Source organism: Bos javanicus, chromosome 9 (genome assembly GCF_032452875.1).
Source record: "Bos javanicus breed banteng chromosome 9, ARS-OSU_banteng_1.0, whole genome shotgun sequence".
In the NCBI taxonomy this organism is placed as follows: Eukaryota; Metazoa; Chordata; class Mammalia; order Artiodactyla; family Bovidae; genus Bos; species Bos javanicus.
In genome coordinates, this window is record NC_083876.1 from 36228603 (window position 1) to 36252699 (window position 24097).

Genomic DNA, 24097 nt, shown 5'->3' on the forward strand with positions numbered 1-24097 from the left:
CATCCAGAGTAAACCTTCTAAAATAGTAACGTGATTTTGTCCCTGGGCCAACCCACCAATTAGCATAGGACATGACCAACCTAGATAGCATATTCAAAAGCAGAGACATTACTTTGCCAACAAAGGTTCGTCTAGTTAAGCCTATGGTTTTTCCTGTGGTCATGTATGGATGTGAGAGTTGGACTGTGAAGAAGGCTGAGCGCCGAAGAATTGATGCTTTTGAACTGTGGTGTTGGAGAAGACTCTTGAGAGTCCCTTGGACTGCAAGGAGATCGAACCAGTCCATTCTGAAGGAGATCAGCCCTGGGATTTCTTTGGAAGGAATGATGCTAAAGCTGAAACTCCAGTACTTTGGCCACCTCATGTGAAGAGTTGACTCATTGGAAAAGACTCTGATGCTGGGAGGGATTGGGGGCAGGAGGAGAAGGGGACGACAGAGGATGAGATGGCTGGATGGCATCACTGACTCGATGGACGTGAGTCTGAGTGAACTCCGGGAGTTGGTGATGGACAGGGAGGCCTGGCGAGCTGCGATTCATGGGGTCGAAAGGAGTCGGACATGACTGAGCGACTGATCTGATCTGATCTGATCTGACTCAGAGTACATTTTTACCTTTAGATTAAAATAATGTAGAGTCTTATTACTTAACTTACTCTAAATTCTGGAAATGACAATAATGGCTATAGCTACTGAAATACTATGGTCTTTTCTCTAGACAGGGAAGCCTGGCCTGCTGCAGTCCATGGGGTCACAGAGTTGGACATGACTATGTGACTGAACTGACTTTCTCTATATTTCCCAAAGAATCCTACACATTCTAGTTATAATATCCTTTTCTAGTAAAACCCTGTTAGTACCTTTTACTATCTGGCTATAGATATAGTATCTTTAAACTAGTATCTTACTATTCAGTGAACAACTTGAAAGAATTTTAAGAAAATGCATTACAATTATAATTATCTTAGGCATATTTCTTTTAAGTAAACAGAAAAATATTTTAATCTGTTGCACAGTAATTTTTATAATACTTATCTCTGGGGAAAATGTGTGTTAAACATTAGTTTCAAAAGATCTAAAACATTCATAAGTTTTTCATTACAGTTACATTGATTGAAATTGTATATAGTCTGATATATTTGAATAGATGATGTTAAGTTTGTGGCCAAATTATACTCAACTTTGCAATTTCCTCTATTTCTTTAATGATACAAGCTTTGTGTTGTGATATTAAAGTTATTAAAGTTCTTTGTATAAAAATACAACTCAACACATGTTAGTTATTTTTGTTACATGAATTGTCATAATTTACCTATATGTGATGCTTTGGACTATTAATTAGGCTGTGTTCTTAAATGTGTAATAACTCAGCTTGTTGACAGCTTATTTTTGTATTTTTATCTTGACATATCACTAGCAAAAGTGAAATCTAAATAAGAAGTTCCACTTTTAAAAAATGAAAACAGTGTATTAATTGAATTCTATTACCATCAGTTGCTTTTGTTAAATAGGGATTTTGGCTTACTTTCTGAGATGTTTGGAGAAGCATGTGCATTCAGACTGATGCTCTAAATCATCCCTCAGACATATATCTATGTCTGTATCTGCATCTGTTCTGATCTTATCTAGATCTAGATCTCTGTGTTTAGTGATTCCAGCAAAAAAATGTCAAAAATTTTTAATGATATCCTTTTGAATAAATAAAGATAATCACATTGAAGTAGCACAATGCTTTTTTAACTTGAGTGTTCAGAAACTTAACCACTAAAGTGCTATGTTGGCAGAAGAAACATTGAGTTGTAAAAGACTATCCATTTCACAGTGTGTGGTATCCCTGTCCTCTCCCTTACTTAAAAGAACCAGTAAACAAATTTTAATTGAATTTCTGCCATGTACAAAACCAGGTGATCTGTGGATTGGCACAAAATACCGAGAGATGCATAACACGGAGAGGCAGTTCTGTCTTGTGTAATCTAGTCTAGGACAAACATGATGGATATTCATAAAAAGCCACTAACATAATGTCACATGAGTATTAAAAGAATTATATAAATATTTATTAAATATAGTATATAGAAATAGAGAGTGATGGAAAGGCAACGATATCAGAAATTATAAACACAAAGATTTCTTCCCCCAAATCCTCTGTGAAATGATTAATTAGTCATGTTTTTACTGGCTACAATAATGATTCCTAATCATTGGTGGTTACTAATTGGTGAATAGCATATAATAGTTCATCTACAAAGGGTATTAAGGAAGACCTGAGAAAACCAAGGCTAATATGAAGGTTCAAATCAACAGTAACAGCAATATTAATAGCTAACATTACCACAGTGTGATGTGGTATATGCGTGGATTATAAAGTAAGAAAATACTTTTATTATCTGCAGATGAGAATATAAGCCATTAAGGCTTTCCTTGTCCAAAGCCTCACTATAAATATTTGTTTCCTACATCTTCACTTCAGAACTCATATCTTACTCGCCTTATTGTCTCTTTAATTTTAAATAACCAGGTGGCAGTTGGAGTCAAAGAACCTTATCAAATGGCAGTCAGCCTAGGTAGAACATATCAGAACTAGGAATATCAAAATTGGGGAAGTCAAGCAGTTAGAGGAATATAGCAAGAGGTCAGGGGAGCCAGCAGTTTTTAAATTAAGGGGAAATTGCCAATCAGCAAGGATTGAGGACTAGGCAAGGGGACTGGGTGTAAAGGGCTTCAATTGGGGAAGGAGGCACTATGAAGGGGTACCAAGCCCCCAAGTGTCCCCCACAGGTAAAGCCTAAGGACAGTCAGCTCACCACCATGCCCGCCACAGCTGCAATGCCTTCCTCATCTTCCTTTCTTTCCTTGGATCTCCTCCATCCCTCAAAGTCTTACACAGCATTGGGCTGCCCCACTAGTGTTTGTCACCCTGCTGCTAATGGTGTGGAGTTAGTACTTTAAATGCAAACTTTTTTAAATCTAAATTTAAATGTCTATGAGAACTAGTTGGTACACAGAATCCCATCAGGGAATCCTGAGTCTTCAAGATCTGAAACAGGAGCAGAATTTTCATGTATTTTCCCCAGGGTCAAATTAAAGGAGGGCACACATGGCTGAAAGAAGTTACCCCAGGCACCAGCTTTTATTTGTGAATAAGGAAAGGCAGTTGGGAGCCTCTGCATTTCATGGCTCAGTTGTTAAATTTACTGGAAGATGGATTCAAGAATATTTGTATTTGGGTCTGAAGTCCATAATAACTTATTATGGAGATACATATATAAGACATATACAAATAAAGGGGCTAAAGACAGACACAATGTATAGACAGAAGTTACTGGGTATGCAGGACCTTGATAAAAAAAAAACACAAGATTGCCTCAACAAGGTTATTTCTATAAGTTTCCCATTATTGTTGTTTTTTAGTTGCTAAGTTGTGTCCAACTCTTTGGGACCCCATGGACTACAAGACTACAGGCTTCCTTGTCCTTCACTGCCTCCCAGAGTTTGCTCAAACGTTCATTAAGTTGGTGATACCAACCAACCACCTCATCCTCTGTCGCCCTCTTCTGCCCTCAATCTTACCCAGCATCAATCTTTTCCAGTAAGTCAGCTCTTCACATCAGGTGGTCAATGTATTGGAGCTTCAGCTTCAGCATCAATCCTTCCAATGAATATTCAGGGTTGATTTCCTTTAGGATTGACTGGTTTGATCTCCTTGCAGTCCAAGGGACTCTCAAGAGTCTTATCCAGCACCACAATTTGAAAGCATCAATTCTTCGGCACTCAGCCTTCTTTGTGGTACAACTCTCACATCCACACATGACTACTGGAAAAACCATAGCTTTGACTATATGGACCTTTCTTGGCAAAGTGATGTCTCTTCTCTTTAATATGTCATCTTGGTTTGTCATAGCTCTTCTTCCAAAGAGCAAGTTTCCTGTTAGTTTTAATACATTCTTGAGTTTTGTTTAGCCTGTTACCTGATAGTAGTAGAGATATATGAGCCAGACTCTGTTGAAATCCTGCCTCTATTTCATCTCAGCTATGACTTTGAGTAACTTATTTCAGTTCTCTGAGCCTTGAAGTCCTCATCTGGAAATAGGGGTGATAATAATAGTCACAGGGCTATTATATGGATAAGATGAATTATAGTATTTGTTCAGAGCTTAGAATAGTACCTAGTAGTTTGTAAGTATTTTTGAAATGTAGGTGTTTTCAAATTTTTCTGTTTACCTAGGTCAAAAACTTAAGATATGCCTGGATTCCTCTCCCTCCTCAGCCCACTGCCTGTATTCAGCAAACACTGCCAATTCTGCCTTCTAAACAGCATTTGACACCATCTGCTTCTCTCTCTGGAAGGGCAGCTGCTCCACTCAACATCTTTAACCTGATCTGCAGTAGCCTTCTCCCTGGGCTGTTCCCTCAGCCTAGCATCCTTTCAATATGAATCTCAATCACAATTGTGCACACTCAAATGCACATGATCCTTACGAGTACATGATTTTCCAAAGCCAAATCAAACTCTGTTCTGAAACCATATTGAAACTGCTAGGATGGTAAAAAGTGTAAAGACACTCATTTGGAAGTTTTGGGGTCTTCTGCATTGTCACATCATCCTGTAGGGCAGTGACAAATGGGAACCTGGTCCTTGGTCCTCGCTGGTGGGCATGAGGCATCCACCACCACAGTGTGCCTTGTTCTGCTTCACTCTTGGGTACAGAAATCTTTTCCCGGTTGCCTGTGGCCTCATCTGTCTCCTTGTAGAACATACTAGTTTTCTTCCTGCACTGTTGCCTCTTCTCTGGGTAGACTTTCAAAGGGTACCTGTTTTCCAAGAAGGAAGCTCAAACCCTCTCTGCTCCCTTTTGTTTCTTCTCTGTTCCTCTCCTTCTCTTTTCTCTAGCCATTCTCCTCCTTGCCAAGAGGACTGCCCTTCTAGCTTTCTGTTTATTTCTAGAAGTTTCCCTGGACCTCCACATTCTCTTCCTATTACCCACCTCACACAGTCTCTAAATTGCCCTAAGGCAATTTTAGATCAGAAAAGCCAGAGAGAACATTTCTATTTTTCACTTTAACATATTCCTTGTTTGGGGCAATGACCAAAGGATCTGCTGTCTGCTTAAATGAAGAAAAGGAAAAAGAAGGACAAGGAGAAAAAAATAGATTCCTATCTGAAATATTGTCTCACTACACATTCAATAGACAGAAGGCAAATAGACTGGCTGAAGACCTAAAACACTAATTAAATCACACCATCTGCCTGTATAAACATTTCTGGTGGCTTCTAATTGTGTTTAGCATTACATGTAAACTTCTGGACTTGATGTGCAAGTTTAGACATGTTAGCACAAGCCCACAGCTCTCCCCACTCTTCTTCCCTGTCACTCCCTCCCTCATCCCCAAGGCTGGGCCATCTTGAACTTCTGCCTGTCATGAGAAAAGACATGATGTCCCCTCAGATTTAAACTATTCTATTTGATAGTGTGTGCATTTAAGATCTTCCTGCTGCTGCTGCTGCTGCTAAGTCGCTTCAGTCGTGTCCGACTCTGTGCAACCCCATAGACGGCAGCCCACCAGGCTCCCCCATCCCTGGGATTCTCCAGGCAAGAACACTGGAGTGGGTTGCCATTTACTTCTCCAATGCATGCAAGTGAAAAGTGAAAGTGAAGTCGCTCAGTCATGTCCAACTCTTCGCAACCCTGTGGACTGCAGCCTACCAGGCTTCTTTGTCCATGGGATTTTCCAGGCAAGAGTATGGGAGTGGGGTGCCATTGCCCTCTCCATAAGATCTTCCTACCTTACCCCAAAAGAAACAAAACAAAAACCTGGGAGGAAGCAGCTGTTCTTGAAATCATTGTTGATCGATACAAAGTATATGTGGCTGTTGAGCACTTGAAATGCAACTAACCTGAATTGAAATGTACAATTCAGATTTCTAAGATTTAGTACCTATATATGTATGTATGTATATATATATATGTAAATATATATATATATAAAACTTCTCATTAATAGCTTTTTACATTGAGCATCTATTGAAATGATAATAGTTTAGATATAGTAGAATGAATAAAATAGACTATTAAAATTAATTTCACCTTTTTTTTCTGTTTTTTGATGTTTCTACTGGAAAATTTCAAATTGCATATGTTGCTCACTTGCATTATATTTCTATCGAATCTGTTCTGGTTTGCAGCTTTAATGGAAACCAACCTAAAATATGAAAGCTTATAAAAAACGGACAGAGATTCTTCACCCACCCATCCTATCCTCTGAAGCTCCAAAGATGATGGTGCTTTGTCCTCAACCTCAGTCAAGATCAACCTTAACTTGGAGTGAGATTATAGGTAGATTACATTTTTACAAAAGAAAGCATTCCTTTCCATTTCTCAACATATTCTGTTCACAGGCCCCTAGCATTCTAAAATCTTGATTAAGAATTATAGGTATCCCCACAATTATCCTCAGTAATACAATTTTCTCTTGTAATCATCTAGAATTTATACTCATCCCCCTTCACAGCTGTTCAGGATATCCGTAAGCAAATTGTGATAGCCCTGCTTTGATTCCCATGAACTCTACGTTCTCAGTCCCTCCGTGTGTACAGATTCTCTTCTGCTGGTCTCTGTAATTTCACAATTGGACAATCAGTGGAGTGAGGTATGAAACCACCTTAACCCACGGGCTCATAAAAGTCCTCAGTGAGCTAACCTTGTATGAAACTGATTCAGCGTATTAACTCTCAAACCTCTGCAGATTGTCTGAGAAGCAGACACAGAAGCAAGAATCTGCACGAAGGCATAGTGAGACTCACAGTGTTGGAGCAGAATGTGTTTTCAAGAACAATCTGAGAAATCCTTCTTGTTTTACAAATAAAAGAAGAAGATCTGAAGGAGTTGAAGTATCAGTTAGAGCCAAGATGGGAATTAAAACCCATGACTCATTCAGTCAACAAATATTTGCTGAGCTTTTCATTGTGTGCTAGGACTTTTCTAGGTGTTGAGATGGAATAGATACTAGTTATGATCCTTCCTTGTTACACTAGAAACCCCAGTTGTTGTAAAGTTTAAAGGAAATTTATTGCCACTTAGCTGAGAAGTCTGGCTGGCTTCAGGCAACTCTTGACCAGTAGCTCAGAGGCATCTGAGAGGATGACTGTTTTTCGCGTTGTTCTCAGGACCACTTCTTCAGTGTTGCTCCATTTTGCAATCTTCCTCCATTCCCATCACAACATGACAACTCATCAGCTCCTGGGGTTGTGTGTTTTCAGGTACAAACCTAGCACAAAAGAGAGTCCACTTTGCTCTTGTGTGTGTGTGTGTGTGTGTGTGTGTGTGTGTGTGTTTTAAGTTGCTTAAGTTGCACCCGACTCTTTGCGACCCTGTGGACTCTAGCCCACCCGCGGGGGTCCTCTGTATATACGATTCTCTAGGTAAGAATACTGAAGTGGGTTGCCATGCCTTTCTCCAGGGGATCGATCTTCCTGGCCCAGGGATCGAACCCGAGTCTTTTATGTCTTCTGCTTTAGAAGGCAGGTTCTTTACCACTAGTGCCACCTAGGAAGCCTACCCCCCACAATGCACCCCTCACCCCCTCACCCTCCGCCACTTTGCCCTTAACATAGAAGAAGAAAGACCAACTTGGAACCGATTCTTGCAGCTCTCCTTACCTGAGATGGATCATGTATTCAACCCTGAATACACCTATCAATTCTATTAGTGTGGCTTGGAGATTGGATATGCTTACTGACTTAAGTCAGTTGGGGGCCACTTCCAGAGTTAAGAATGGTTTCAAGTCTATCCAAAATACATGCTGTGAATTCTGAGGTACCAGATAGGAAGGGGAAGTGGAAAAATAAATGCTGGAAAGCAACAGAAATTTTAAACACCCAAGTGCTCACAGTTGAGAGCTTGTCAATACTCCAGTTGATCTTTACCCTCTGCTGCCTGGAGTCCCAGGAGTTCTCTAGCTGTGTCTCTGGAGTGTGAGGGCCCCTGCATCACAGTGCTGACCTTGACTTCAGACTAATCCTCTTTCTTCTGTTTTACATATTGGGCTTCTCTGTAAGATTTTATTTGAAGAGAGTGTTTCACTGCTGAAAGGCAGTTTTAAAACCACTTTCCCACAATAATGCTGCTGCAGTGGCAAAATTACCTATGTTTTATACTTTTTAGACACATCCCTACTGCCATAGGGCCTCCCCAGTGCTAACTGAGTGGAAACAGAAAGGCATTTCTTGGAACACGAGTCTTATTGCTGCAGATTTCATTTCACAGGCTCCTTTCTCGTGCTCCTGATATTTTGCTATTAGTAAGTCCTTTCATAGACATTCTTTCCATTCCCTGCTCCATTTACTCACTCAGAACACTTGAGGAAGATGTCTACTCTTCTAATATTTTCAAATAGTCAACTTTAAGGTCATGACTAAGCAAATGAAGTTCTTAACACAGTGGATCTGCAGGTGAGATCCAATAATGTAGACACTAAGCAACAGTAATACCATTGTCCTTCCAGTAATCCACTTGCTTACCTGGACTGAAGTTATATCCTATACTTTGAAAATTAACTTTAACAAAAAGCCAAACTTCAACACAAGAGAAGATAAAATGTCCCTTCATACAAAAGTTAGCAATATTTTTCTTACGGTCATGTACTTGGTGAATTCTACTCTTTCTCTGCTGAATTTTATCTCCTTCGTATTCTAGTCAATGAAATGTAAAATTGGAATATATATAAGATTTTATTGTTAGCTCTGAAAGGATTAAACTCTGAACATTGTATTTATTTGTATTCATTCTACTTCCATCCCATTTCATCATAATGATGTGTTTGGTCTATAAAAATTTTATCCTTAAAATAAATGTTTGTTGAGAAACATTTAGGAAATTCAAAACATTTCCTAAAACTCAGCCTGAAACAATAATTAATATTTGAATCATAAATTTTTGTGGAAGCTGGTATTATATAATATTTCTTCACTTAAAATTTAGTGATAAGAATCAGTAAGGATAAATAAAAATAGGCAATGATAAGAAATACTTTGACCTTCTAGTGACAGTTGGTAAAGAATCTGCCCGCACTGCTGGAGACCTGGGTTCAATCCCTGGTCAGGAAGAGCCCCTGGAGAAGGGAATGGCAAACCACTCCAGTATTCCTGCCTGGAGAATTCCATGGACAGAGAAGCCTGGCCGGCTATAGTCCATGGAATCATGAAGATTCGGACACAACTGAGAAACTAACACTTTAATACTGGAAATACTTCAGATTCATATTGATCTATTTTTATATTAGTTATCTTTGGTTTTTATTTGATGCTACATTCTCCTCTGACTTCCCTGGAAACACATTCCAAGGGAAATTTGTATACATAAAATTTTGGGAAATGTTTGGGAATAGCAGCTATAAGGAACTGAGGAAAGCAAGATTGGACAGAGGGAGAAAGTCACCTGTGAGCTTTTACAGCAGAGACCCCAGGTTATCAAGGGAGCTTATAACCTTAATGGGGCCTCAGAATTGTCTTAAGTTGTGGCAAGAACCCCAGCCTTTGTATCCCATGTTGACTAATCACTGGATATAGACTGCCCCTGGGGAGAAGGCACACGGAGAGTAAGGTAGCTTCCTCCAGCCAAGCATGATGGCCTGGAGAGGGATGCAGCCATGAACTGCCTGCACTCAGTGCTCTTAAACATTGGAGAAATGGATCCTTCAGTTTTGAAGAGGTGCATAACCCCCACGACCACCAGAAAGGAGCTTGGAGGTATGTAGCTAAAGAATGCCAAGAATGTCTGCTCCGTATCTCATTTGCCACTCAAATTATTCATGTAACTTTGAATGCATGATTAAAAAAAGTAAAAGGCATTTGTTGATACAATGAAAGTACAAGTAATAGTTGATAGAAGAAAACCTGTAAGACGTTCCCCAGGGTCTAAAACACTAATTATTGATTAGCATGTTTGCACTAAAAGAATATTTATAGAGTATAGACACAAGGCAATGAATTTCTAGAAGTTGATTTCTTTGTTATGTGATACATTTCTTAAGAAGGGAGAAAGGAAAGGAAATCACAGGAAAATTATTTCACCTATTTCATTGATTACATGGTCAAGCCTTGACCAAATTCTAAAAAGCTAGGTAGCAACCTTGTTATCATCAGGGACCAAAAGTTTGTATCACAAATGTTCTATCACAGATGTTCTTCTCAGATAGCATGTACACACAAGAAAAATCATAAAAACAAATCAGCATAGATACACGATTGAATAAACAATACCTTCAGCCTGAAAACTCTGCATTGGGACTGAATAGCCGATAGTATATTACAGGCAGTGTTTACTTGGCACAGTACTGAAATTCATACATGTTGAAACTGTGAAAGGTGAGCACTGTCTTAATAAGTTTTATTTTAATTATTGATACGTTTATTCACCTACAAATTTGCCTCTCTTTTGAGAATTATTCAGTTGTCTGAATCATAGATTTTAGACATTTGCTTTGTAAAAGAAGAGAACTTGTATAGTTTTCCTCAGACTGGTAAGTATCTGAATTGTTTCCTGGGTGAATCTTGAAAACCTAACAGAACTTTCTGGAGCAAACTGTTAGTGCTTGCTTCTTATTTAGAGATGCATAGTTTTTATAGGAATCTTCATAATATTGTATTCTAGTCAAATGCTAGTTGCTCTTTCATCTTCAACTATTCACTGTAGTTCCAAAAAAGATCACCATCTACATAGATATGAATATATGATTGGTGAAGACCATAGTTCATATTTCATATATTATTGTTTAATGAAAAAAAACAAGTTTAGGCTTTTAAATTCTGTTATTAAAATAATTTTCTTTTGACTTCAAAAAAATAATAAAAAGTAAAGTTTCTAACTCTGCTCAAACTCCAGGAGATAGTGAAGGACAGGGAAGTCTGGAGTGCTGCAGTCCATGGAGTTGCAAAGACTAAGACACGACTTAGTGACTGAACAACAATTCTGCTCAATGTTGTTTATGCTCACCAAGACTGATCTATCCAGTATACATAACAGGAAAAAATATAATATGAAATAAGGGATAGAAATGCCAGTATGAAATATATCAATTTTCAAGGGCACTGGGGAAATTGAATTCTGACTAGAAAACAAAATGCTTAACACCAAGAAGTGTCTTAAATTAATTTTAACTATCAAACTTTTAAACATGAGTCAGCAACTTCTTTATAAAACATGTCCTGATATTTTGGAGTCAACACATTTGTGGATTACAAACTATAGAAGCCCAGAGCTTTCTTGAAAAATCACGTTTGTCGGTCACCCTTGTTTCTTTGATAAGACTCAGACCTCAATTTATTTTCCACTTTTCTTAAGATCATCTCTCATTCTTGGTTTATCACTCTCATTTCTCACGAAGATACAGAGTTTCCTTGTTTTCATCACTAAAGAACAAGTAGAAAACAGTTTAATGTATCAGTGGCCTTTGGGTTAACTCTTATTGCCCAACCGGTGGTACCCCCAATTCAAACTGACACCGCTAGAAAATTAGAGCCCTCTCCTCACGGTCCTTTTTGTTAAATTCATTAAAGCTTTAGAACTACTGTGTTGCAACAAGACTACCAAATGTAGAGAGTTCACCACAGAAAGGTACTTGGAAAGATGAGAAACAGTAACCCACAGTTGAGTGAATTACCAATTCCAGGATGAAGGCTAAGGAAAAAAAATTAAGAAAGAGCTGGATGAAAAAGACTTTCTTTCCGTTAAGAACTCTGCTTAAAAAGAAAATTTGAAGAGTTTTTTGATTAAACTACTATGATTGTTCTTATTCCTATTACCACAATAAATGAAACCAGGTTGTGATAGATTAGATTTTACTTTTTAATTCAAATTGTTGTTGGTTTGGGAGGGTGTTTTTTTGGGGAAGAGGGTTCTGTATAGATAAGATAACAGGGTAAAAAAGAAATCCTCTCTCTTTGAAGACGCTGCTGCTACACGAGTAGAACAGAACACAACCTAGGTCCTTTTCAGTAACTACAAGTTGGTTAATAGTCCCGTAAAGTCCAAACAAACTAGCCATATAAAACTTGATTTTTAGTGGGAAGGTGACTTGCTTAGGACTATTAAGACAACAAGAGGATAAGAGTTGGTTCCTGTTTTCTCTTAATAGCAGCACTGCTATAAAAACAGTGCTTGAACTATCATGAAAGCTTTTTACTTGCCTTAGCTTAACAGGCTAGCAGACAAACTATATTATTGTCTCTTAAAGCTGAGATGAGTAGAAGAGCAAACTGTAATAGGTCTGCTTGGAACACTGTTGTTGAAATTCTCTTGACTGTTCTTTAAGGTTTGCAGTATGTGTACAGTGCTTGATGGTTTACAAACTCCATCTGTATCTATCACTTTTCACCCCCACAAAAACATTGTTACTTAAGCGGAGATGATATCTGACAGATTCAAAACTTGTGTGACTCAGCCCTGCCTGCAAGGTTTCAGTAATTCCACCTTCCCCTGCCCCTACCCCACCAACCAGGTAATTTAGTTCATGGAATATTGTTCTGTGACATGTTTCTCTTTGCCAGTAATCATGAAAATAATCAGATGCTGGACAAGTCCTCTTTCTCAAGTTATATTAAGATATTTTATTAATAGAAGATATAATACAGCACATGTATCATGCTGTACACCGGTTATAGCCACTGAGAATTCCCAGGCTAGGTCAGTTTGTAAAAATCCTATTCTATTTGCCTGCATATAAAGCCTGAAGATATGTGATATGTTGTCATTTAAGCTGCATCTTCTAGGAGGTCATCAGATTTGACTGAAATATCTTTGCTGGGTCCTTTCTACAAACTCCTACCTTTATATGAGTAAACACACTTAGTATTTTCCAGATTTGGCTCTACTGTAGCTAACCTGGTTTGGACACCTGTGTGTGTATAGTGATTATCTTGTTTGTCTATGATGTGGGCTTCTAGTGATGTGGGCAGAGCCTAGGATTCTGAGCATGTACTCTTTGCTCCCTGATTGCTATTTGTCGGAGCAGCCTATCAGGTGTTGCTTCCCAGCAGTCCATTCCTCCCCGTGGTGTACTTTGAAATTGTGCTTCAGTATCCTTGCAAGACTGTATCTATCCTCACAGTCTGTAGCTATCCCCACCATCAGCTCATCAAACCACATCTGCTCAGTTACCCTGGTATCATCTATTTGTCTCACCTGTGGGGTTCCAAGGTAACACACTGTGCTGGAAGGCAGGCTGCATACCAAGACATTCTTGTTGACGATGATCTTGACTTGCCATTTCATGTTGAGCCTTATTTACATCTACACGAGAAGAACCAGGTGGTTTTTTCTAATTCACCCCTGTCTCAAAGCTGTGGGTTCGACCCAAACCCTCATTTTGTAAATTCAGAAGCATGATGCTATTTTGGTGTTTTACAGTCTCCAGAAAAGCGTATTTATCTTCTGAATCTAATTTTATTCTAATGTTCATTCCTTGCAGCCGTTGGGCAAGTTGCTGCTTACAAGCATCAGCTAGCAATTTTGTATTGTAATTTCAAAACATAGATTGCCAATGCCTTTTCTATACGGCTTTATATAGCTTTTCTATTCTGAATAGACGCTAAAACCTAGATGCCACCTAGTGATTCACTGGTTGCATCGCTAGTCAAGAACTAGAATTCTATCAGACCACAGTTGATTCCCATGTGGTAAACAACATCTGTTTCCAAATTTCACTACTGAAAATAATAGGATGTTATTTTGATCATGAGTATACCTCTATTTCCTTCTCTCAAAGTAACTTAGGATAGTGATGGAATGGCATGTAAAGTGCTATTTCAAATATTTAACTTAAAAGACATCTCCATAATGACCATTTTGTTGAGTTTCCCAGCATGTGAGTTCACGCCACTTTGGGAAGTTCCTTATTGATCATGCCTGGTAAGGAGCATAGCTTCTTTCACCTTCCATAAAAGGAACTTGTAACAAAAACAGCTCTTTTTCAATTAGTAATCGCTTGAGCAGTTAGCTACTGCTAACCATGGAGCATAGCTTGAGGATATAGGTCAACTTTTATAGTGACTACAGACCAAACTTTGAATTTTGTAAAAAAAAAAAAAATAGTGTGCCCCAACATTTCAACTCGGAGAAGGCAATGGCAACCCACTCCAGTACTCTTACCTGGGAAATCCAATGAATGGAGGAGCCTGGTAAGCTGCAGTCCATGGGGTCACTAAGTCGGACACAACTGAGCGACTTCCCTTTCACTTTTCACTTTGATGCATTGGAGAAGGAAATGGCAACCCACTCCAGTGTTCTTGCCTGGAGAATCCCAGGGACAGGGGAGCCTGGTGGGCTGCCGTCTATGGGGTCGCACAGAGTCGGACATGACTGAAGTGACTTAGCAACAACATTTCAACTAATGTTTGTAAATGTCTAAGTGATGTGCTAGACATTCTGATATTCACTGTCTTACTTAAGCCTGGGAAAAACCTATGACATATGTAGTTTTCTCCATGGTATAAATCAAATCAATGAGCCTGTGAATGGTTCAGTAACTGTCCAGATATGCAGCTAGTAAGTGATATGGAAAGTGAATATCATCATAGGCCCTATGTTTTCTTCTAGTCTCTTCACCACATTATGACTATTTCATATTAAACTTTTTGTACAAGATCATCACTGGCAGAAGCTGTGACCCACAGAAACTGGTCTCAGAGAGATGGTCTTATAAAAAAATGTGTAATTATTTTCTATCTGCATTTTTTAAATCATGTGAGGAGAACTTAACTAAACTGCTAGGAATGTTTGCTAACATCTCCTTTCCTTTTCTATCCATGATCCTTTATACCCTCACTTTCTCTGAGTCTTCTTATTTAAAAGTCCTTCACAAAACGTTCTGTCATCCCTGATCTTCTGTAACTTTTCTGTCTTTTAACAAAGGACACTTTTCTCCTAATCTCACCCTCTTACCTTTCTACCCACAATCCCAGTGTTCTTTCATTCTCAACATTCTTATTAGGCATCACAAAAGCCCAAAGAATCCACCACTAGGCAGTAGGAGAAACCTCGTGGGAACGTGCTGAGGGTCGATCAGGGGATGGCTCTAGTGGACAAAGCCAGTACCATCTTTACCAAGCAGAGGGATAAGACAAAGCTGGGAGTATGTACGTAGTAACAACTTTTCCCCAACAATAACAAACTGGAGATCTTCATAAGAAGGACCTTTTTAACAAATCCAACACTTGCTTGGAAAAATAAGAATCATGCTGTGCTACTCCATTCCTTTTAAGTTTAGCATCCCTGCTGCTGCTTGCCTTAGAACTCCCCATGATAATCAGTGAGTTACACTTCTAAGATGACTTTGTCCAGCCTCTGCTAGAATCTCTGCCCTAGTTCCCATACATGTCATCATAGCAAAAATATTTTGTCTAAGTTGTTAGCAAGAGAGGTATTTTCAAGTGTGCCTGCATGGTTCCTAATGTGCATTCTCTCAGTAGAAAATGAAAGCCCAGCTCTGAAAACTACACTCTTGTATCAGTTAGATATCTCAGAAGAGGCTGGATAACAAACAAGCACAAATTCTCAGCAGCATGTAATAATAAGCATGTGTCTGGCTCATGATTTGTGGGTCATTTGGGATTGGCTAATTTAGGCTGCACTGGGTTGGGTATACGATGATCTCAGCTGTTTACTCATGTGACTGGGGATCAGCTGGGGATCAGGCTGAGTCCACAGGGGCAGCTTAATTCTGCATGTCTCCCATTCTCCTGCTTCCTGCCCATGTTCTCATGACAGTAGCAGAAGTGCTGGAGAGCAAACTCAATAAGGCAAGCATTGTTCAGGCCTTTGCTCAAATCGGGTTCTTTAATGTTTCATGGCCCAAAAAGTCCCATGAACAAACCCAAAGAAAAGGAGTAAGGAAAGAGATTACCCATTCTTATTAGGGCAAACTACAAGGCATATGACAATGAGCATGGATATGGGAAGAGGAGGTAAAGTGTTGGGAACACTGATAGAGTCTACTATAGTCATTGATCGATTATTCTTGAGTGTCATCCTATTAAATTAAAAGATGCTTACTCCTTGGAAGGAAAGTTATGACCAACCTAGACACCCATATTCAAAAGCAGAGACATTACTTTGCCAACAAAGGTCCGTCTAGTCAAGCCTATGGTTTTTCCTGTAGTCATGTATGGATGTGAGAGTTGGACTGTGATGAAGGCTGAGCGCCGAAGAATTGATGCTTTTGAACTGTGGTGTTGGAGAAGACTCTTGAGAGTCCCTTGGACTGCAAGGAGATCCAACCAGTCCGTTGTGAAGGAGATCAGCCCTGGGATTTCTTTGGAAGGAATGATGCTAAAGCTGAAACTCCAGTACTTTGGCCACCTCATGTGAAGAGTTGACTCATTGGAAAAGACTCTGATGCTGGGAGGGATTGGGGGCAGGAGGAGAAGGGGACGACAGAGGATGAGATGGCTGGATGGCATCACTGACTCGATGGACATGAGTCAAAGCGAACTCCAGGAGTTGGTGATGGACAGGGAGGCCTGGCGTGCTGCAATTCATGGGGTCGAAAAGAGTCGGACACGACTGAGCGACTGAACTGAACTGAAGTGATGGTTCCTTCTGGTAGTGTCAGCTCTAGATGGAAGCACCTTTCACTCATTCAGCCATTCATTCACTTTTTCACTTAATACATAATGTTGAATTCTTTAGACAAGTGCTGCTTAATAGAAATATGTTGTGAGTCATAGATGGTTTTAAATTTTTTCTGGTAGCTACTTTTTAGAAGATAAAAAGCCACAGGTGACTAGTAGCTACCATATTAGACAATGAAGTTAAAGACTATATATGGAACTTGGTGCTGAGGATATGACACCTGCCCCGTAGATCTTACAGTCTTGAGAGAAAGGAGATTTAATTTAAACAGTGTAGGCATTATATATCTTTCTGAGAAGCTCATATTTTCATTTACATTTCTCAGATCTTGTCATACCGCAGTGCACCAACTCCATTCCTTATGGTAATAGTTTTCTATTACACGTTTCCATACAACCTCTCTAGCCTAGTTTGGTTAGAGATATTTCAACATGCCTTTTCAAAATCTCTTATGAAGAGCTATCACTGTACTCCAAAGTCTGGCAACAAAGGTGTGTTTTCTTTTCCAGAATCAATATAGTAAAGGGACATTATCTGAGATCTTATTACCAGGTGGATAAATTTTCACATTATAACTTTACCTGATAAGAGCCCAAGATTCTTCATGATAGAAATGTTGAACAGAAAAGTTTTTATCTGCTAAAAAAAAAAATGGGTGGTTGTAAGAGAATGCATAATAGTAGTAAATGAAAGAGAGAATGTTGCTCCAGAAGTAGTACAAGGAATAATAGAAGCAGAGAATGGAGAAAATAAGAAAAAGGAAACAATAGTCTTTATCTCTTTTTTACCTGATTAAGCTTGTAAGTGCCTAAAAGAAAGTTTTGTCTTCTCTGCACTAAACTGTCTAAGCAAGATTTATCAAAAAGGGTGGTTTTTAGAAAGCAGTTATTGTCCATCAAAATTGCTGATAAGGGTCTTGATATGAATAGGGAGATAAGATATTTTTTTGTAGTCTAAAAAATAAAAAACATGATATTTCTTTAAATATATAGGCATAGCTTAAAAAACTGAAAAAGGTTTCTATTAAATGCTGTGAATCACCCTGTGATTTCTTTTCTCTTTTTAAATCCTGTTCTGCTTATTGCATGCCTTTTCTTTGGTGATTCATGGCTTTAATTGTGTAACTCCTTGATACCAAAACCACTTTGGGCAAATGCCCTTGTGCTTCCTTGTCCCTCCGGCAGCATGGCAGGTCCCAGTGCCGGCACTTGGATTATGCTCTCAAAGAACTCAGCGCTCCTTTGACTTTCACAACTTGTGTGACTGGTACTCGTCTCCAAACAGCAAACAGTTTAGGTAGAGAACAACATTTTAAGCTCTGAGATGCTGTTTTTACAAGATATTACTAAAAACTGCAGTTTTAGCTCTGTGTTTTCATACAAGACACTTTAGAAAATGACTGTAATTACATAGCAAAGAGAGTCCAGATTACATGGTGGGCATTTTTACGCATTAAATTACAAAAATATATTTCCTCATTTACTCCAGTTTTTCATGAAGGATTTAAATCAGAACAGCAACATTGGTCTTGTGTTTAGTGTCAAAAGATCATTTCAGTCATTGCAAATAATATTTTCTAGCACCAGTGGATATCCACCAAATATCTCCTTTCTGCTCTCCCTCCTTCAACACACACACACATACACATATACACACACTTGACATTCTTGCTTCTAATACTAAAATACTTTGAGTCATTTCCTTTTATTAAGATATTTTCAGATGGAGATTAAAAATAAATTGGAGAGTCAAGCAATAACATGAGAACTGAATTAAAACAGTTTAAGCTGAAGTCAGTGAGTAAATTGTGTCCTTGCAAATTACCTAAGAATCATTATACCCCCATGGCTTAAAACAAAGAAGGCATACTATAAATCTTTATTAGACGAACAAGTGAATGAATGTTATCTATTTAACATTAAGAAATTTTAGTGACTGTGGGTTTCCCTTTTTCTGGAAGTAAGTCCCTTCAAGCAGAAAGAAGGATCTATGAATTGGACAGCCTTTTGGATACAGCCATTAGCACTCTGTCTCTGCTGTCATATCTCAAGGACTAGGAGGAGTCCCACAAACTGCAGAAAGAGAGGCCAGGCCTAAATATAAGTGGCAAAATAGGGCCATAGTTCTCAACTCCTATTTTCAGACCGTGACTTAAGTCTCTATGTGTGGCCTGAACAGAGAAGTAAAAGAATGGTGATGGAGGTCTAACCTTAACATGCTTATCAGTTCAGTTCAGTAGCTCAGTTGTGTCCGACTCTTCGCAACCCCATGAATCACAGCACGCCAGGCCTCCCTGTCCATCACCAACTCCCAGAGTTCACTCAGACTCACGTCCATCAAGTCAGTGATTCCATCCAGCCATCTCATCCTCTGTCGTCTCCTCCTGCCCCCAATCCCTCCCAGCATCAGAGTCTTTTCCAATGAGTCAACTCTTCACATGAGGTGGCCAAAGTACTGGAGTTTCAGCTTTAGCATCATTCCTTCCAAAGAAATCCCAGGGCTGATCTCCTTCACAACGGACTGGTTGGATCTCCTTGCAGTCCAAGGGACTCTCAAGAGTCTTCTCCAACACCACAGTTCAAAAGCATCAATTCTTCGGCGCTCAGCCTTCTTCACAGTCCAACTCTCACATCCATACATGACCACAGGAAGAACCATAGCCTTTACTAGACGGACCTTTGTTGGCAAAGTAATGTCTCTGCTTTTGAAATGCTAGATTGGTCATAACTTTCCTTCCAAGGAGTAAGCATCTTTTAATTTCATGGCTGCAGTCACCATCTGCAGTGATTTTGGAGCCCCAAAAAATAAAGTCTGACACTGTTTCCCCATCTATTTCCCATGAAGTGATAGGACTGGATGCCATGATCTTCGTTTTCTGAATGTTGAGCTTTAATCCAACTTTTTCACTCTCCACTTTCACTTTCATCAAGAGGCTTTTTAGTTCCTCTTCACTTTCTGCCATAAGAGTGGTGTCATCTGCATATCTGAGGTTATTGATATTTCTCCCGGCAATCTTGATTCCGGCTTGTGTTTCTTCCAGTCCAGCGTTTCTCATGATGTACTCTGCATAGAAGTTAAATAAGCAGGGTGATAATATACAGCCTTGACATACTCCTTTTTCTATTTGGAACCAGTCTATTGTTCCAAGTCCAGTTCTAACTGTTGCTTCCTGACCTGCATACAGATTTCTCAAGAGGCAGGTCAGGTGGTCTGGTATTCCCATCTCTTTCAGAATTTTCCACAGTTGATTGTGATCCACACAGTCAAAGGCTTTATAGTCAATAAAGCAGAAATAGATGTTTTTCTGAAACTCTCTTGCTTTTTCCATGATCCAGTGGATGTTTGCAATTTGATCTCTGGTTCCTCTGCCTTTTCTAAAACCAGCTTAAACATCAGGAAGTTCATGGTTCACGTATTGCTGAAGCCTGGCTTGGAGAATTTTGAGCATTACTTTACTAACATGTGAGATGAGTGCAATTGTGCAGTAGTTTGAGCATTCTTTGGGATTGCCTTTCTTTGGGATTGGAATGAAAACTGACATTTTCCAGTCCTGTAGCCACTGCTGAGTTTTCCAAATTTGCTGGCATGTTGAGTGCAGCACTTTCACAGCATCATCTTTCAGGATTTGAAAGAGTTCAACTGGAATTCCATCACCTCCACTAGCTTTGTTCGTAGTGATGTTTTCTAAGGCCCACTTGACTTCACATTCCAGGATGTCTGGCTCTAGGTCAGTGATCACACCATCGTGATTATCTGGGTCGTGAAGATCTTTTTTGTACAGTTCTGTGTATTCTTGCCACCTCTTCTTAATATCTTCTGCTTCTGTTAGGTCCATATCATTTCTGTCCTTTATCGAGCCCATCTTTCCATGAAATGTCCCCTTGGTGTCTCTAATTTTCTTGAAGAGATCTCTAGTCTTTCCCATTGTGTTGTTTTCCTCTATTTCTTTGCATTGATCACTGAGGAAGGCTTTCTTATCTCTTCTTGCTATTCTTTGAAACTCTGCGTTCAGATGCTTATATCTTTCCTTTTCTCCTTTGCTTTTTGCTTCTCTTTTTTTCTTATAATATGCTTATATATTTTTCTTAAAATATGCTTATAACTTATGCTATATCCCTCTCTCCTAAGGAAACCCTATTTGTTTCAATTTTAAGATTAAGTTCAGAGATAGTCTGAATCTTACTTTAGCAAAGCAAAACCCATTAACATTTTACTAGGAAAGTTCGAGTCATTGGATAAACATAGGTCTATATTTAGGATGTGGGAGAATTTCACTATAATCATCAAGCATCTTCACTGAAAAAGATTTGTCTCCTTTCATTAGACAAACTCTCAACATTTCTATGGTGTTCCCACTATCAGAATTATCGTTTTAAAGTTAAGATATGTTGAAAGTAGAATTGTTTAAAACTTATAATTCTAAAATTCTCTATGTAAAGAAGCACCTTTATTAGCAACACTTTTATTAAATATTGATAAGCAGTACACTGTTGCTCTTAGCTTCTATGCTGACAGCACTTACATTTGGTTTCGCTGCTTCCCTTCCTTCTTCCTGCCTTTCATGTGAATTAATACTTCATCTGACTTGCATGCAGGGTACAACAGTTTTCATTTGTTAGTGGAAAATCTAAACCTCTCTAGTGACCAGAAATGGGAGTCCAGATTAATGGACAAACTTTGGCTGTGTGTGTGGGGCAGGGGGGTGTGGGTGGCAGGGAGGAGGGAGAGAGAAAGGAACTTTTCCCAGAAATTTAGGAATCATAGACTTTTAGGCACTTAGTGTTCAGAGGACATGTTGTCATTGATTCTCAGTTCAGGTTGAGTATTACAATCACCTGGAGATCTCCTGAGGCTCCATCTTCCCCAGACCAATTGAACCAACATCTTTGCTAACAGAAAGAACCTGGGGATGGGTATTTTCTTAAACCCTGCATACTCTAAAGTGCAGCCACGGTTTTCAAACAATTCCTTTAGTCCAGTTCTTTTCATTTGGATAGACAAAATAAAAATGTCAGAAAGAAATGAAATATAATATTTCAGACCTTTCAGAGCCTGGATTAGAAATCAATTTACCTAGCACCAATCCAGAGCAATTTAATAACAATGTAGTACTAATATCTTTTGTTAGTCTTGACTCATTTGAACTTTCCCCTGATAAAATCATAACAGGGGCCTAACAGGCACACAGCTGTTAGCAAGTGACCAGGCCCCTCCCGCAAGGGAGCAACCATTAGTGAGCAACTGTCTACTAGCGACTGTTAGCAATCCCGCTCAGCCATTGGTCAGCATCGTAATAGGCCCCTCCGCCAAGCAAGTGACAGTGAACAAGGTTAGAGCAACTGTAATGCTCAAATGGAGAAGGCAATGGCACCCCCACTCCAGTACTCTTGCCTGGAAAATCCCATGGATGGAGTAGCCTAGAGGGCTGCAGTCCACGGGGTCGCTAAGCATCGGACACGACTGAGCGACTTCACTTTCATTTTTCACTTGCATGCATTGGAGAAGGAAACGGCAACCCACTCCAGTGTTCTTGCCTGGAAAATCCCATGGACGGAGGAGCCCAGTAGGCTGCAGTCCATGGGATTGCTCAAAGTCGGACAGAACTGAGCTACTTCACTTTCACTTTTCACCTTCATGCATTGGAGAAGGAAATGGCAACCCACTCCAGTGTTCTTGCCTGGAGAATCCCAGGGACGGGGAGCCTGGTGGGCTGCCGTCTATGGGGTCGCGCAGAGTCGGACACGACTGAAGTGACTTAGCAGCAGCAGTGCTCAAATAGCATTGCCTGCTCATCTATTGCTCGGCATCAGCGGGTAGGGGAGGGGTGTCCGTCCACCAAGCTAGTGACTTAGTAAGCAAGGTTGCAAGGTTACGGAGCAACCATTAGCAGTCCTGGCCTTCCCAGGGACTCAGTGGTAAAGAATCTGCCTGCCAGTGTGAGAGATGCTGGAGGCACAGGAGATGCAGGTTCGATCTCTGGGTCAGGAAGATCCCTGGAGAAGGAAACCGCTACCCACTCCAGTATTCTTGCCTGAGAAATCCCATGGAGAGAGGAAATACAGTCCATGGGGTTGCAAGGAGTTGGACCTGACTGAGCACTGCACGCAGGGCATTAGCAGTCCTGCTCAGCCATTTGTTGTCATCATAGCAGGGCCCTCTCCTCTCTCTCCCCTTCCTTTGTATTAAAAGGAGCCTGAATTCAGACTGAAGGATGATTTTTTAAAATTAATCTTTATTTGATTATAGTTGCTTTACAGATGGCACTAATGGTAAAGCTCCACCTGCCAATGCAAAAGAGGTAAGAGACACGGGTTCCATCCCTGGGTTGGGAAGATGATCTGGAGAAGGGCACGGCAACCCACTCCAGTATTCTTGCAGGGAGAATCCCATGGACAGAGGAGCCTGGCGTTTACAGTCCATGGTGTTGCAGAGAGTCTGACTGACTTAAGGGACTTTAGCACAGCACACAGTTGCTTTACCAAGTCGTGTTAGTTTCTGTTGTACAGCAAAGTGAATCAGCTGTATTTATACATCTACGCCTTCTTTTTTGCATTTCCTTCCCATTTAGGTCTCCACAGAGCACTGAATGGGATTTTCTGAGCTATACAGGAGGTTCTCATTAGTTGTCTGCTTTATACATAGTATCAATAGTGTATATATGTCAGTCCCAATCTCCCAATTCATCCTGCTACCCATCTTTGCTCCACTGGTGTCTATACATTTGTTCTCTGTGTCTTTGTGTCTATTTCTGGGAGATGGCTTTTTGAGATGCTAGTCAGCTATCTTCTCAGTCTGCCAGCTGATTAAAGTCTTTATTCCTTGCCCCAACAATTCATTTCCCAGTTTATTGGCCTGTGGTGCAGTGAGCAGAGTGAGCTTGGGCTCAGTAACAAAACTAGCAGAAGAAATCATGCTTCTCAAATTTTTCTATCAAATGGCTGCTGCTGCTGCTGCTAAGTCACTTCAGTTGTGTCCGACTCTGTGCGACCCCAAAGATGGCAGTCCACCAGGCTCCCCCGTCCCTGGGATTCTCCAAGGGACAGAGAACACTGGAGTGGGTTGCCATTTCTTTCTCCAATGCATGATGGGCATGAGGGCAAAACCCCACCATGCTGGATTAACACATGAATTTCCTACATTTCTTGGTACTGTTGGCTTCCTTGGCTTCTATCAAAAATAAGTTAGTCTTTGATTGTTGTGAAGAGTTTTTGAACCATATTTATAACTTTCATTTCATATAAGTCAAAAAGATATCTTCAATCACTTTAGCATGTGTAGACCCATTTTTAAAGTCATCATACATATAAGAGTAGGTGTAACTCACTTCCTGAGAAACATTCTGAGAAAACAGCACTGATAAAACATGGGCCCAGTTTGCAGTGTTGAAGATCCAGATAGTTAAACATTTTCCTGTGCTTTTGACATCTATCTTTTCTGTGTGTGTATATCTGTTGAACTCATCAAAGTCTAAAAT

The 24097-nt window shown here is 39.8% G+C and overlaps 1 protein-coding gene and 1 long non-coding RNA gene across 16 annotated transcripts in view; one reads left to right on the forward strand and one right to left on the reverse strand.

Moving 5' to 3' along the window:
- The window catches only part of HS3ST5 (heparan sulfate-glucosamine 3-sulfotransferase 5), a 298321-nt gene that overhangs the window by 84908 nt on the left and 189316 nt on the right, over nucleotides 1-24097 (forward strand). For 6 of the 15 annotated variants that reach the window (XM_061427530.1, XM_061427521.1, XM_061427519.1 and 3 more), the window contains exon 1: nucleotides 13278-15128. The exons of 2 other annotated variants lie outside the window; for them this stretch is intronic. The gene's annotated coding sequence lies outside the window, so the exon portion shown is untranslated. Of the gene's footprint in view, nucleotides 1-13277; nucleotides 15129-21355; nucleotides 21953-22324; nucleotides 22922-24097 lie in introns of those variants that run through there. 7 more of the 15 variants (XM_061427528.1, XM_061427525.1, XM_061427526.1 and 4 more) reach the window with 6 other exon arrangements.
- Nucleotides 11059-17276, reverse strand: LOC133253819 (uncharacterized). The gene is made up of 3 exons (XR_009738452.1): nucleotides 17205-17276; nucleotides 13177-13284; nucleotides 11059-11405 (listed from the first exon to the last, which is right to left on the reverse strand). It is a non-coding gene; the product is annotated as an uncharacterized LOC133253819 (long non-coding RNA).